General features: G+C 46.8%; 1 pseudogene; it reads left to right on the top strand.

Annotated features, from left to right (window-relative positions):
• Positions 1 to 338: 338 nt before the first annotated feature.
• On the top strand, positions 339 to 9170 carry LOC125759091 (uncharacterized; annotated as a pseudogene).
• Positions 9171 to 16825: the final 7655 nt, after the last annotated feature.

Below are 16825 nucleotides of genomic sequence, written 5' to 3'. Positions count from 1 at the left end.
AATCGGCGAGGGTAGTCCCGATATGACTGTCTCAGGGTGCCAATTGCAAGTGACGCGCGTGTATTTTTTTTTTTCGAAAGCGTGGAAATTCCTACCGGCGAGTGTACAGAGTAAAAAAAAAAGCATTTGGTTCTCACATTATCGTATGTATGTCGGAGGACTAGCTGGCGGTGTTTCCGTGGAATTGCAATTATCCGCAACTGCAGTCGCTTTTCGTCTTTCGGCGCGGAGGAAATCCACAGCTTTTCTTTGCACGTTTTGTAGCCAGATTTGCAATTTTGAGCGAAGCATTTTCGTCCTATGGTGGCCGCCGCGTCAGCGGCACAGTTCGAGCCACCATGGTTTCAGCCGTGGTTCCAGCTTACAAAGTGAGTGGAAACACCTATGCGGTCGCGCGCGTTGATTTGACAGAGCGCAACAAACGCGACGCATCAGAGCGGATCTCAAGCCGTGGGATCACCTAATCACGACCACCGTGATCTGGCCGTGATCATGACTCGAAGGCTGATTGCGACTTTGCGGCTTTGCGAAGATGACCAAGCAGAAAGGAAGAAACGCCGCTGCAACGCTAGTTGCGTTGCATGCTTTCCTTAGTGGCGCGTCCGTTCTAAGCGACGGCAACTCTTCAGTGTTGCTCAAGGCCTCTCTGGTGCAATGTATACACCGCGGATCTCTTTCTCAAAAGTTAAAGATGTAAATTGCAGTTTAAATGCTCGCGACGCACGCGGCCCACATGCTTTCAAATGCGCCGGGGCGGAGATATGTGCCCAGAGTACACCTGCTGCCACCTTGCGGAAAAGCGGCGGCAACTCGAGCACCTCCATGACACGCGCGGCGCATTGGCGGAACGGCGCGTCGGGCCACCTGTTATTCTACCACCGTGGCCAAAACTACCGACTATGACGAAGTCCCGGTTAGTTCATTTCCACGCCCACACTTTTGGCGCGCTTGCTTGGGGGCAGCAAGACAAAATTTTCTTTCGCGTATTTTAAAGCTCCTGCTGCCACAACAGCGAAAAAAAATTACGCGATCGTCGACAATAATGTTGGTCCTTGTTAACAACAAAGTTTTACCGAATTGTAAAACCACTTCAGCATCCCTTTAAGATAATTACCTACACAAAGCATTGTTTCATGCGGCCTAATTAGTATCCTAAGATATTCTCTCCCAAACTGTTTTAGATGCGAAGCATCTTATAGCGGAGTTCAAACCGGTGGTGGTGGTGTGCGGCGTGACCACCCTTACTGCGCATGCGCAAGCCCTCTCAACAGACCTCCTCTCTACTCCTCCTCTTCACTTTCCCTCTCCCTTTCCTCCTCTCCACTCACCATCTCCCCTCGCCTTCTCCGCTCCTCTGAAACACGGGCTCTACATGCCAAAATTCTCTGCTGCGCAACGCCGCGATGAGCGCATGCGCGTCCCCTCCCCCTCTCTCTTCACTCCTACGCTGCCCCCTCTCACCCGCCTGTCGACCGCGTTCCCCGCTCGCCCTGTGAGAATCAACGGCCAGGCTAGATGGAAGACACGATGCGCGTAGCGTTCCTCATCGCATTCCACGACGCGAGGTCGGTAGCATGCCCATTGAACGCCAACGGAACGCGATCGTGCAAGTGCTCCGGCTTCGCAGCGCCTCATGGTCCCCTTTAGCGGGAGATGGTCTAATTTTTTCTACCTCAGTGCTTATGTGGATACGATTGGCCTATTTAGATATTTCGGTCAATAAGATCTCAATTCCGTAAGCTGAGCTGGTGATTCCTGGCTTACGCACCTCATGCCAACTTGTATTCGGGAAAATGCAGGCGGTGAAGACTATGTGCTCCTCACTGTTCGACGCACGTTAACACATATATTGTCGTTTTCGCACCGACTTTGTTATTATTACTGACGCGGATACGCAGGTTTACGTCTTGTATGGGTAAGAGAATTGCGCCACGTGTGAAGGACAATGTATACCGAGGCGCTTAGAAGAGATCCTGCAACGAGCACCCGGTATCATATTACACCATGTGGAAACATTGCGTCTCACTTGCTCACTGCATAAATCCGAGCTATTGGTCAGTCTTCAAATTCGAAGAGGTAAAAAAGCCACATACCACACCGTCCCGGTTATTCAAATTTCTGGTCGAAGGTAGAAGGAGAGAAGGTTTACGTGATGTATGGAGAGACATGCTACGTGGAAAGACTCGCTCAGGCGGAGCAATTGCCGGGCAGGTCTGCCAGGCTAACGTCGGTTGTGACCTCACCTCACCCACCACAACGCATCTTAGGCATGCACGCGCAGGAACACCGCAGTAACTAGGTCACCATCGAAAAAGGAAGGCAAGCCACAACTCAAGCTATCCGGCTCATCAGAAGAATAACCAACAAGAGAAAAAGAAAGAACTTGTGCAAACCAGTACAAGCACTTCTATTTGGGAAAATCAGATATGCACTCACATACCTGGAATCAACAACGGGGGAAACGCAAGTAATGGACGCATTAACTATGCAAGCCTACGAAAGAGCCGTCGGACTGCCCGCCAAGACACCTAACAAGAAACTATTACATTTAGGACGAGCTAGCCCAAGGGACACCTTGGGTAGCTAGTCGAGGTCCACCGATGCAAAAGAGAGCTCGAATCCATCCCAACAACTGCCGGCAGAGCAATACTAAAATGAGCAGGCAGAAACGCTGAACACTTGGGGGGTGACGTGTAGAAATTATTCTTAAAGACCGGAAAACACAACTATCCTCTATTAAAAAAATTCAGCAAATCAAACGCATTCTGACAATCGATTACATGCCAAGTAGTCAGCGAGAAGCACCTGTACGGAATTTTTTGGTTTCGAGCTGTTTTGCTGTCTTTCTGTAAACTGAGTAGTTGTGCGCATATTGTCGGTTCACCAGGCACGCCGTGTGCACTGGGGTGTAAAGGGTAGCTCATAGCCTGATGTAACGTCGGCGCTCGCGTTAGAGCAGATACGTCAGATTTATCAGCAGGAAGTAAACGCTACGGTTCGATCATGTGCATATTAGAAGTGGCTGTCGTAGGCGCATTCGCGCAACTCTAAGGCCAGAATGCCCTAAATGCCAAAATCCCAGGTGCGACTTAAATCATATGCTGTGGCAGTGTCCCGCGCTAAACGCTAGCTTCGGGTCTCCTGCCACCGAGGAAGACTGGATCAACCACCTCAGGAGCCCCGACAGGGCCCTTCAACATCAGGCCGTCCAGAAGGCCCAAAAGGTGGCTGGCGAGCTCCGAGTCCCAGTCCCCACATGGGCGGAGCCACCGGGCCGGCCCCCGTAAGGGGTGCCCAGGCCCCTTCAGGACCTTTAATAAAGTTAATTCTCTATCTCTCTCTTAACCATAGGTGGTGGAGCCACAAGCGGGCATATGTAATGTTTTAAATTGATATCAAAGCACATTGAAATGAGTGCATCAAAGGGAAGCGTTGCTAATAATTACGCTAATACGTGATTTTTTTGTGAACTGTTTGAAGCACCGGCATGGCTCTATGTAACTGGCCTGGGTTCGATTTTGGCCCGAGCAGTGCTTTTGATTCACTTCCGTCGGGATATTCCATCCACTGACAATGTCGCCGATGCCGACACGACATTTTCGGCGACACGGGCGCATTTACACTGTAGGGTTAAGCTTGCGATGCCTGGGTTCATAAAGACCGAGTTACTGCGGCGCATACCCGAAGACAGCGGGTATGCAGTGGGTATGCGGGCATGATAAAAGCGACTGAATGCGAGTCGGTTGGTTGTATCCATAGTTAAAAACAGCGCGAAGTAGACACGGATAAGAATGTACGCAGGACTAGCGCAGACTGCCAGCTGCTGGTATATGCCACGCGGGATTGATAGAAGAGATTTCATGACGCACGCAACTCGGACGTCACGTTATTGATTTCGTGACCGGCGAATCGTGTTTTTCATACGCTTATGCCCTCCTACGCCAATATTGGTATATACGAAGTTAAGGAGACGACTACGTGAACACCAAGAGGTAGGCGGCTAGATAGATAGATAGATAGATAGATAGATAGATAGATAGATAGATAGATAGATAGATAGATAGATAGATAGATAGATAGATAGATAGATAGATAGATAGATAGATAGATAGATAGATAGATAGATAGATAGATAGATAGAAATGGATCTCAATATCAGAAACTTGACTTTCACGTGCAAAATATAACTAGGTGTCTGTGTTTTGGGAGTTTCCTTTTCGTAAATCGGCAATTCTCCAAAATTTCGAGTTCCCAATGGTCCAACATATAGGATGAAATGATGCCCTAAAACAAAAACATCGAAACACAGGAAGCGTATTTCAGTTCTCTGGAAGGTTTGAACGCAAAAACACAAATACCAAAAAGCACAAATACTTGTCGGCAAAACACCTACATTTGCGGGTATTACAACCTCGCAGCTTGTTTTAATAGATGCGAAGATACTTTACGAGGTCTGTATATAACCGATGTCGTCTGGCGCGCTCCGGTGCTGCCAGGGGACCGCATATCAGGATGTCGTCTCGAGCTCTCATACGTGGATGACTCTCGCTCCGTGCGCGACAAGCCCTTTGTTAATTGTACGATGGGTGTTGTCTACGAGATACTGTTGACTTCAGGTAAAGTTTATATCTGCCAAGCCGACCGATGTATCAATGACTCCTGAGAACATGCCCTTTCGGTAAAGAATGGAACAGTTTCATAGTGGCTGTTAAAATCGATGTTTATGGGGTAAATCTGCAAGTCCTTATTGAAATATTTTTCGGATTTATCCTGAAACACGGAGCCTTAATGGTAACTTTTATGGCTTTTCCTCTTATACATCCGAGCACTGCTATCGTCCTCAACAAAGCTACGGTGGTGTCACTGTTATTGCATCTCCAGATCTACATTACACTCTTGGATGTAAGTGAAACTTACATCCTCGAGATCCTTGAAATCGTTGACGCGTGTATGCCACAAGAGTCGAAGAAACCCAATTCTTGCGTTCTTCCGATTTCATAGAGAAGCACCACACAAGAGGAACTTTGATAACGCCACTATAGCGGCATCAGAATCGGCGCGAAAGACGACGCATGCATTGGAGTACGCAGCACAGTACAGTCACTACGAGCATGTGTCATGCGCCAACACAGCTAAAGATTAAAAAAATCTATAAAACGAAAGGCCTCCTGCGTGTCAACTTTGGCTCGCTTATTTTTGTCCAAACGGCGTGACTGCCGCCACGTGACTCCGTTCCACCAATAGGGACGCCTAGACCTCATTGCCTGCCCTCCCTGAAGCACTCTGGCGGAAAGATGCAAATAATGTCGCGGCGGGTTGTCGCGGAGGGTTACCAGCCTTGACGGCCTATGCTTCACCAACGCAAAAAGGTGATTTCAGGTTCCGACATGTCGCCTGCTTTACCGATACAGTCTGTCGACGTCATCACCCGGTTAGCAAAGAGGCCTCTAGACATTGTCTTGGACCGGGCTACCACCTTCATTCGGTGCCACAACCACAACAATCACCTCACGCTCGCCGATCTCAAAGTGCAGACTTGGGCCTGTACAGTATGTTTTGTCTGTGAGGCAGCCTTGTAGTACAACAATGCCAACTTACAAAGCTGGAGCGATTGAGGTACACTTGACACGTCAGCAAAAAAAAAAAGCAAGAGAGACACTGAGAACACATCGGCAAAAAAAAAAAGAAATGAGAGGGAGATATATAATAATAAATACATCGTGGACTTACCAGGCACGTCGAAAACACTGGAGTTTAAAGGGTAAGTTATGGTGCGACGTCACGTCAGCCCTCACGTTACAGTACATACTTCAGTATTGTCGAAACTAAGTACACTTTATGGTGCAATCATGTGAATATCATACGTAACTTTCGATAATGTAATCCTATCCGGGGTCGAGCAATACTTCAATATAGCTTGCTAACTCATAGGAATACAAATGTATTGCTTATTAGACTGCTACAAAAGCGGAGCGAGCACTAGAACCACAGACGTTTATCTGATAGGACGCCTGTATCGTAGGAGTACATGTGTAGTGTGTACTGCTTTTTTGTAAAGTTCGATAGCCAGCACACCAGCCACAATTGGCATTGCACCGACAATGCGCCTGCGTAGTAGGGATGAAAAACTATCGATAGCACTATCGATACTATCGATTGTTGTGTCGCTATCGAACTATCGATAGTAAGAAGAACTATCGATAGCACTATCGGTAGTAAATGTTGATACTACTATCGACTGTAATTTCGCTAGTACTGTCAAAAGTTTAAAACCAACCGCACAAACTCTCACAGCATAAACTGGATTGACAAGGCAGCACTATCGCTCGAGATATTTCACTACAACGTGAAGTGACCAGCGCTCCGGTATTTCTCTGTGTACTCCTCATGCGGTTTCCGGCATACGAGACCTTTCCACGGATAGGCAAACCAAAGAAATCAAGGCCGAAATTGCGAACGGAACTGGTATATCCGTCGGCGAATTCGAAACAAAACTGAATCCGCCTTCGCCAGCCTTGAAAAACGAGAGGCGAAAACAACATCGGTAGCTCATATGGGCTTGCAATTCTTCTATCTTTCAAGCGAGGGCGCTGCGTTTTCGACGCATAAACGAAACTTTCAAGCGACCTTGCTCGCAAGCAGGTGCTCGCATGTAATGTAGCGATGTCCATATGCATTCCTCGGCCTACCTGTCCTCGGTGCTTGACCACTTCAGACTGCGTAAGGAATTCTGAACACATCGTCTGGGAACTGCTTCGAAGCACGTTTGTGTCGTGACACGAACTGGCACTGTAGCACCAGACCGCGCTGTGATGTATGTCAACAATTGTTTGCTTGCATGCACACCTTTGTTGGAGTACTTTATTCTTTAGCGTGACTTCCAATGGCTACGTTTCGTATTTTTGATGAACATTGATAACTCTGCCACTTTTTTTCATTTTGCGAAGCTTCTATCAGCTGTTCCGTGTTCGGTGTAGTGTGACCCCGCTTTGTAACTTTGCTTTCTTTTAGTATAATCCTCTTAAGTTAGCGAACCTCGACTTCCTCTGGAGACTTTTAGGGATGGAACGTGTCAAGCGTGCCGTTGTTGCACATACGTATGCCCATCCGAGTGGTGTCACCACTCGGTTGGGAATACATATGAACAAAAACGTCAAGGCCCTCTCGTAAATGTAGTGGCAAAGGCGGTGAGTGGTCAAGTGTGGACACGTTTCGTCCGTAAACGTGTCGATCAGTGCCGTGGATTGATCGTATTTTTAGGAACCGACTTCATAGAGACCCATCCATCATTGGGTGCGCGCAAGCAGTCAAGACACGAAGGCAGAAGATGGGACAAGCGCTGTGTCTTGTCTGCTTGTGCGCTACTCAACAATGGATAGGTGCCAACTCGCCCGCCTTTCAGTTATACTGCAGTTCATAGAGACATTCCATGCATTTCCGAGTAATTCATGAGCCATCTTCACGTGTTTCAGTTATTGCTTCTGTATCAACGGCGCCTATACAGTAAAATAAACGTGGTAATATTATTTCGTAAACGCGAGGTGCCTGTTGCGCTATTCCAAGAAACTAATGCGCACCCTGAACGACGGACCGGAGAAGATTATAATGAATGTGCAAACCCAATTACGGTAGAATGATTTTTTTTTTCACTGTGCATAAGCACTAAAATAACATTGAACCATTCATTCATTTTCGCTTTCCAGCTCATAATGACGCAAGATTCCGAAGGCTAAAGCGGTGGTTTGGGATTACTTCATCAAAGATGCAAACCTGGACATGCCAAGTGCACATTGTACAGCAGTGACTAGAAAACCAGCGGAAATACTTCTAATTTAAGAGACCACATGAAGCGGTGCCACGCAAATGTTCTCTTTCACGAGTATCGAGGACAGTGCGAAGAAGTAGAAGACGCATGTGAAGGATGCAGCTGGCCACTCGGAACCGAAGCAAAGATAGTTGCCTTTCTTTATTTCTGATAAATGAGCTAATCATAGTATGGGGACTAGACCGAACGAAAAGAGAAGCTGGACAAGGAATTAGTCCTGATGATAGCAAGGGACATGCAGCCATTTTCGGTGGTTACTGACAAAGGATTTCAAAATTTCTGCTTCGCGCTAGATCCAAGATATGAACTGCCTAGCAGAACGCGTCTTTCCGATGTTATTTTGCCCCAACATATAAGAGCATGCAAAGACGAAATGGCGTGGTACACATACGTCAGCCAGCCATTGTGCCATTACAGCATACATTTGGACCTCATGCACGGCTGAGCTGCATAACAGTCACGTGCCATTTTTGGAAGACACAACTATTTGGTCTACGGTGCTCTCAACAGTGGTTTTTCAGGGAGCGCGCATGGCGTAAAACGTCACCGACGTCATTGGAGGTGCGCTTGAAGACTGGGGTATTCGTCAGACAATTGTTGCTTTTGTCACAACGATAAGATAATGGTTCTTGCAGCCTTACTGCTGGATTTCGAGCACCTACCATGCTTCGCTCATACGCTGAACCTCACTGTTCAGGATGGATTGAAAATCAGTAAAGAACTAGCAGCCGTGCTGCTAAAGTGCAAGAACATTGTGCGCTACGTGAGGTCTAGCTGTAATGCTACCGCCAAGCTCCGAGAAGAGCAAGAGCGTGTCGGTAAGGTACCGCCGCTAAAACTGAAACAGGAGACACCGACACAGTGAAACAGCATCTTTTATATGGGGTCTTCGAGGTCGGAGAGGCGCTCACCTTCACACTATCAATGTTGCCCCGGGCACCCAGTCCGTTACCAGCAGAGGATATAACACTCATTCAGAATGTTATGGAACTACTGGAACCATTCGAGGAAGCCACTACATTAGTGTCTGGAGATGAGTACACTACCATTTCCTTGGGCGATTCCTGTGGTCTGCGGCATCGCACGAGAGCTAGAAGAGCGTATCGAACCGAACCTCAAAACTAAAGTTCGTAAAAAAGTTTTTCGAGAGTGCATCTCCTCCTTGCATAATAGAATGGACACTTATGAAGAAAGAGAACTAACATATCTGGCAACACTGTTGGACCTGCGACTAAAGGAGAAAGCGTTTTCGATTCGAACAAACACTGATCGCACCAAAGCTTGTTCGACTGGTGAACTAAGCCCGCGATTGTCGGAAAAACTCGTTGGCCCTGCAGCTGAATGAATTAGGCAGCAGGCTGTTCCTAACAAAGTTGCGGCAGGAAGCCTAATTCTGCGCTTACATGAGAGGCATCAACATCAGCTCTCAACCGCCACCCCGAACGCAGAACTGATGGCTCGCCAGTACCTAGAGTTACCTCCAAAGAAAGGAAGAGCAACCCTTTAAAATTCTGGCAGTCTTGGCAATGCTCCACAACGCCGCTCTCTCAAATGGCTAGGAAGTACTTGTGCATACCAGCAACGTCAGTACCTGCAGAACGTGTGTTCTCCGCGGCTGGACAGATCATTTCAGATAAGAGGAGCAGAATGAAGGGCAAGAAAGTGGACCTGCTTGTGTTCCTTCACCAGAATTCTTGGCTGACAAATGATAAATAAATTGAATGGTTCAGCGGCAGCGGAAAGGAAGTCGTTATAGGTGACGGAACTTCAAGAGTTGGAATTTATGCTGCGTTTTGCGATTTAAACTAAAAAAAAACATGAACTAACTTTTGTTTGTAAGGTATGACTGCTTGCTTTAAATGTGAATTTCTCAATGGACATATTCCGGTGTTTTCACTGCGGCAATTTCAATAATTCAAAAGTTCCTCATAAATGAAACGATCTGAGTATTGCGAATGTTCACGCAATATCGCCGACCGAGAGCCGTATTATTATACAGGATAATTAGTAATACCATCAATCTTAATAGCCATAGTCTATCGATAGTATTACTATCGATAGTTTCAAAGGAACTATCGATGTTATTGATAGTCAATTTACCGATAGTTTTGCATCACTACTGCCTAGGCCGTTTTTCCAAACCGGTTTATAGACCTGGCGTGGCTTGTGGTAGAATACCTGATTGCCACTCAGAATGCCTGCGTTCGATTGCTCCTGGGATCCTAATTTTTATTATTAAATGCGAATCATTTCTTAGCGAACCTCTGGCACTTTGAGCGTTTCTATCTACGTATATATCTATCTATCTATCTAGCCGCCTATGTCTGGGTGCTCTCATGATCGCCTCCTTAACTTGGTGTAGGCCAAAATTTGCACGGGAGGGTAAGAGTATTTGACGATTATGATTGCCGGTTCAGGACATGAATAACATCAAAATCCTGTCGCGTACGTCGTCAAACCCTTTCCACTAGACGCGTGTGGCACATACCTGTTTACCACGGGCCGCGGGGTACGGGTATGCGCCACAGGTGATTGACAGTTTATATCTACCCAGGAACAGCGAAGAGAGACATTGGTAACTTAAATGCTAGATCGTTAAGGAAAACCAACATCGGCAGCGTTGACTCAACGAATGGAGAGAATGAGAATTAGGATCCCAGCCGGAATCGAACCCGAGCATTTTGCGTGGCAATCAGATATTCTACCACTGAGCCACGCCAGGTCTATAAACTGGTTTGGAAAAACAGCATACGCAGGCGTTATATCGGTGCAACGTCAATTGTGGTTGTGGTGCTGGCTGTCTAATCTTAAAAGAACGCAGTAAACACTACATGATACTCCTACGATGTGTACTCCTACGATGCAGGCGTCATATCAGATTAACGTCTGTAGTTCCAGTGTTGGCTCCGCTTTTACAGCAGTCTTATAAAGATTACATTTGTATTCCTATGATTGAGCAAGATATATTGAAGCATTCCTCGATCCCGGAGGAATACATGAACGAAAGTTACATATGATATCCACATCATCGCACCGTAAAGTGCACTTCGTCCGCCAGAACGACGCAGTCTCCTCTTCATTTCTTACGAGGCTGGGCGATGGCCTCATGCTGACCGAGGATGATGCCAGATTGATTGACAGCCGCTTTGTGGATTAGGCTACGTAGGCCACATACGCCCAGGTAGCCTACGAATACGACAAACACCAGCCACTGATGTTGGTCTGCGTAGCACTATCCAGGCCTACCAGCCTTGACGGCCTATACCTCACCAACGCGAAGGGTGGCTTCAGGTTCCGACATGGCGCCGGCTCTGTCGACAGACAATTTGTCGACGAAATGACCGAGGCATCCACGAATTCCAACAGCTCCACTATACCACATACTTCACTACACATGGACCCCTCGCCACCACGATCACGGCCGGATACTATAACAAGTCATGACCAGCTGCTGGTGCTCACTGGTCACGGTGATGACGCCCTTGTTCAAGAACTGTCAAGAACTTCTTCCACACATGCACATGGGTTCGTGAAACGTGCGTGTGTTCTCGGGACACGTATGAGCACTACATATCACCTTAACGCTTCTGGTGTTGGTAATACCCACGTTGCCATTGGCAGCGTTACCCAACCGTAAACAACTGGTTCTATAACACATATGCGGCTCTTCAGCATATATATGTGTGCGTATAAAATTTATACAAATCTTTAGTATTATTTTGTAACGTGTCGCTCACTAAAAAAGTTACGCCAGTCACCTACCCGCCGCATGCTTCGCATAACATCGACTCCCACGGTACGTGGGATCTGCCGAATTTTTTCCATTCGTCTCGTCAACGCTGCCGATGTCGGTTTTCCTTAACGCTCTCGCATTTTAATTACCGATGTCTATTCTCGCCATTCCGGGGTAGATATAAACTGTCAATCGCCTGTGCCGCATACCCGTACACCGCGGGCCCTGGTAAACGGGTATGTGCCATATGTGTCTGCAGGAAAGGCTTTCGCGCCGCACGCGGCAGGATTTTCACGTTATTCATGTCAAGGCTAGGACATTCATATTCGTCAAATCTCTTACCCTCTCATGCCAATTTTGGTCTACACCAAGTTAAGGAGGCGATCATGAGTACCCCCAGACGTAGGCGGCTAGATAGATAGATAGATAGATAGATAGATAGATAGATAGATAGATAGATAGATAGATAGATAGATAGATAGATAGATAGATAGATAGATAGATAGATAGATAGATAGATAGATAGATAGATAGATACGTCGATATAAACGCTCACAGGTGCCAGAGGTTCAGCTAAGAAATGCTTCGCATTTGAATGAAAGCTTCTACTTCTGCCATCGCCCTGAACAGTTCTTGGTGCTTACGCTCGCCAACTCACTCATTGTAAATTTCAGTCCCTTTAGTGGGTTGTTGTGGTGCAAGGGCCAGGTTTGGCCAAAGAGAGAAATGCAGATGTCGTCACTTGATGACTTTTCGCATCTCGTGTTCACTAGCAAACCAGGGACGCTGACGCCAGACCCCGACGGCGACGGTGAATTCCCGCGTTTCATGAGGCATCTATAAAGGTTTCCGCCTTAAAATTTCAGGTCTGCTTATATGTACTTTCCTACGACGACTTGAAGGCGAAAGCTTGTATGCGCCTTGCGATGTGTTAAGACTCACATAAAGTCACGTCTCATTTCGTACTTGTCCAGCCTCCTCTAGCGTCGCATACCTTTTCGGCCTTCCAGACAATCCACTAAGCCCTGGCTGAGCGTGTATCATCGCGTGCCCTTGCCACGTTACTCCACAGCCGTCGCTAGGCAGACTCATGCGAACAGAGCTTCTTACAGCTAAGCTGTCTTTGTGAGACATGTACGTGCAGTAGTAGTAGTAGCAATAAGTAATAGCGGTAGTAGTACGCGTACGCTGGACCCCATTGGCCACCATGTCTCGTGATCTCGAATTGACAATCAGCGCGCGCATTTCAAGCCTAGCGGTGCATTCCCGATATCACCTGATCTCGTTAGGCAATTCCTATACACTCGCGCGCTTTATTAACCACACGTGACCTCGCGAGCCAATCATTTAGAATCGCGCGTATAGATATTACGGTGGCTACGGCCTCACTCCTGAGGCATAATTTATTCTCCTGTAATTCTTTTTTATATCTGCTTGTTGGATTCTAATGTTCCTGTCTCCTCCACTGAAACTTTCTGCAGCTCACGTGGTGATGCACTGTCTCCAGGATCGGCCCACCTTAGACCGATCAACGATGTCAAACGATGAGTTCCATCATGTGGCGTCAGGTAAGTACGTCATCGCGTGACGTCGCGTTGCGTGTTTCGTATTTTGCGCTGTTTCAGAATGAACTCAAACCAACTAGCCCAACTCTCCCTTTTGCTGCAGTCATGTTGACGGCACATATTTTGGCGATCTCTGGCATCATGTTTACGTCATGGCTCACTCGGACAAGGTCACGCGGCTTTTTGGGCGGGGCCTCGCGAGACCTTGCGGGTCTTAGGAGGTCATGCTAGAGCTTGCGCGCCTCGCGAAGTGCCACGCAAACTTCACGTTGAGGCTTTCATCTCAATATCAGGGATTGAGGTGTAATCGAATTCGAACCCAGGTATTCTGCATGGCACTGAAGTATTCTACCGCAGAGCCACGCCAGTGGTTGAAAATACTTAGGAAGCAGGTACTATACAGTCAAGTCAGGCCAGGACTCCAGTTAAAAGATCTAATATAGCGTGTTAGCAGCGTAGGATCGCTTCAGGCGTCACACCATATGAAATGAGGAACTGAGTGGGTAGGCGGTTGAAATCTGCCGACCCATAACAAGGGGCTCAGCCATAATTCATCATCAGCAGCCACACCATTAATCTACTTTGTAGCTACATAGGTGCGCTTATTTCTTTTGCATACGCATACTACTTGTATACTTGCATACGCATACTACTTGTCCATGGGCGTTTGTCATGTGCATTCGGTTTAGCCTGAGGTAAAAACCTGTTCTGCTTTAGTACCGGCGGTTCTTGCGGTAATTCAGCTGTTTGCCAGACAAATTGTACGCTTTATAAAGGATCTTCAATTGCGTTGTTGTCTATCATGTGATCTCGTTTTGTACATCGATGCATAGGCCTTGCATAATGAAATCCGTAGGTTTTCGTGGCGCACACCTAAAATCCACTTTACACAACTAGCGCCATTTCTTGAGAAAGTGTTATTAATAATGAACCACATCGGTAGGTGAAGCGCAGAGCATCGTTGGGAAATTCCGCAGTGTTGCGATGTAAGATTGACAAATAAATTATTTTCTAGTTTCGCCAACGTGCCAGTGGTTCAAGCAGAAATCGCATGTCAATAAGTTTCTTTCTATACCGCCTAGACAGCGGTGCACATTCTTAATATTCTGGTCGTGCGAGGCCCGCCTATTTTTTTCCGTGTTCTTATGAAGTTCAGTCTGTTCTGACATTGTCGTCACATTCGTTTAGAGAGGTACATGATAGTGCTCACCACCGCCAATGTTTTCTTAACAGTGTGTGGGCGCGAATGCCCCAAGACCCAGTCCACATGCTCCTCCATCTGCACGGCCAGGCAGGTGGATCCCGTCTCTACAAGTTCTTTGCACCTAGTGGAAGCTCCTTGCAACACTGTTTTTATGAGGTGGGTGGTTGCCACTTAGCGGGCAAGGTTCTGAACTGTCTCTCCTTGCACTTGGTAGATGGTTAAGGTTGACCCAGTTGTTGACGTTGGATCAGTAAAGAATGCCACCCGCATGTTGCCTAGACGGTTGCACCGAAATGTAGCGTTCCTTTCAGGTGATTTACTGAGACATCGAGCAAGAGAGAAATGACTGTCGTACGCCATTATTTCTCCCAGTTCCAAACACGACCTCTTTGTCTTGCTCCCTAGCCGCTTCAGGATGACATCACGCCAACTGTATTCCTGTATGCATCGTTGTGTTTTCCCTTTCGTTGCTGAGCGCTTCAAAACACTCTTCCATTCTATCTGCGGACGCTAGTTCATGTCTGATGTTTTCAGGCAACAGCAGCCCTTACAGTGGTACATTGCTAAAATTGATCAGCCACCCATTGATAGGACATGGGTTCGCTGTGACAAGCGACGCCGAATTTTGGGGCTGATAAAACGCCGGACTCCTGCGCACTTTGTGATGTCGGCTCAGGAACCTCGGGTGGTCCTAAAAATCCAGCGAAGCCACTACGGCATTCCCTTTGATTTTACCCTCTTATTTAATTATTTCTCCTAATGACGCTCTGTCATACTCTCAACAAAGGCTGCATAAAACAGTTTTTTTTTCTTTTTCTCTGCTCAGTACCTCCACCCGACAGCATATCCTATGCAATCGCATGTAGCTAACGCTTGTGCTGTCATGCATTTTGTCTTCCTTCATCAATCGACTGGTGTTCTCTTGACAGTGCATGCATAGTTTAACGTGTCCTCAGTCTTAAATCAGTACACTTATTCATGGCGTTACAGAAGGTAGCAGTTGCCAAGTTCAAGACGAAACTTTTTAGCTGTGCACTGAACGCAGCAAACAGAGCGTCAAATATCGATAAACTGACAAGCCGTACAGCATGTCGGCTTTTATAAATGTGCGGCCGAATATTCCAGCGTTAGCCGCAAGATTGCGCGACGACAGTCTCGGAGGCGATGGTCCAGTGCGCCTGGCAGCTTGCCGCGGAGTGGTAGGATATTTGCTGTGACAGCTGCCGCCACACTACCGGCCCATATTTTTATATTGTCCGTGACGTGTAGTGGATATATCCAATCACATCAGCCGCCTGTGTGACGTCGCGCTTCCGCAAGTCGTGAAGTGACACGCTGGCAGTAGTGTGTGTCATGTATGAGCCGCCCTAATCGGTGGCGATTCGCAGCTTTAAGGCATTGTAATAAATTACACAGTTTACACAGAGACCTCACATTGGTCTGTAAATGATCCTTACGACTTACTCTACCAGCCGAATAGGATTGTACAAAATCGTCAAGACCTTAAGCGGTTCAATTGTACATCGAAATAGTACGCGTGGCAAATCTCATAGGTCTGGCATCGTACATATACATCAATTGTGCAGGATTTCTGGCATTATTGGGGAAAGTAAAACTACATAGCATTACACATTAGGCAGACAGTTCATCAGTTGACTTCAACACCTGACACTACCCCTCCTCTTTCTCTAGGATAACGTCTGGCCAGAGCTTTTCTTTTCCTGCACTCTAGCAATGAACGTTGAACAACAAACAAAAAACTGTAACAAGTACACGTGTGCATTCTGCGGCACTGCACAAAAACGGAAAATTTGTTGAAATAGCAATTCATATGCGTCTACCAGCTCAATTCGTAGTGGCATTTGGGCATAGTTCACCATAGCCTAACAAAATAAGAAGAAAGAAATGAATAGTGCCATTGTGCTTAGACAGCAAATCCATGTCAATAGCTGCTCACATCCAGCAACGCATCGCTAAGGGAACTGTCGCGCTTGGAAAAAAAAGAGAAAAAGAAATGTCACGTACACTTACTGTGTGAACTAGAAATTAACTGCAGCATTGGGCTCACACAGCAAATGCGTTGTCAGAAAACTGCTTACATCCAGCAATGCAACGCTAAGGGAACTGTCGCGCTTAGAAAAAAACAAAACGGAAAAAGAAGTGTCACGTACACTTACTGTGTGAACTAGAAATTAACTGCAGCATTGGGCTCACACAGCAAATGCGTTGTCAGAAAACTGCTTACATCCAGCAATGCAACGCTAAGGGAACTGTCGCGCTTAGAAAAAAACAAAACGGAAGAAGAAATATCACGTACACTTACTGTGTGAACTAGAAATTAACTGCAGCATTGGGCTGACACAGCAAATGCGCTGTCAGAAAACTGCTCACATCCAGCAACGCAACGCTAAGGGAACTGTCGCGCTTAGAAAAAAACAAAACGGAAAAAGAAATGTCACGTACACTTACTACGTGAACTAGAAATTAACAGTAGCATT

This window comes from Rhipicephalus sanguineus, chromosome 7 (assembly GCF_013339695.2).
Source record: "Rhipicephalus sanguineus isolate Rsan-2018 chromosome 7, BIME_Rsan_1.4, whole genome shotgun sequence".
NCBI classification, from domain to species: domain Eukaryota; kingdom Metazoa; phylum Arthropoda; class Arachnida; order Ixodida; family Ixodidae; genus Rhipicephalus; species Rhipicephalus sanguineus.
Note: the sequence above shows the minus strand (reverse complement) of the source record. Positions and strands in the feature narration are given on the sequence as shown.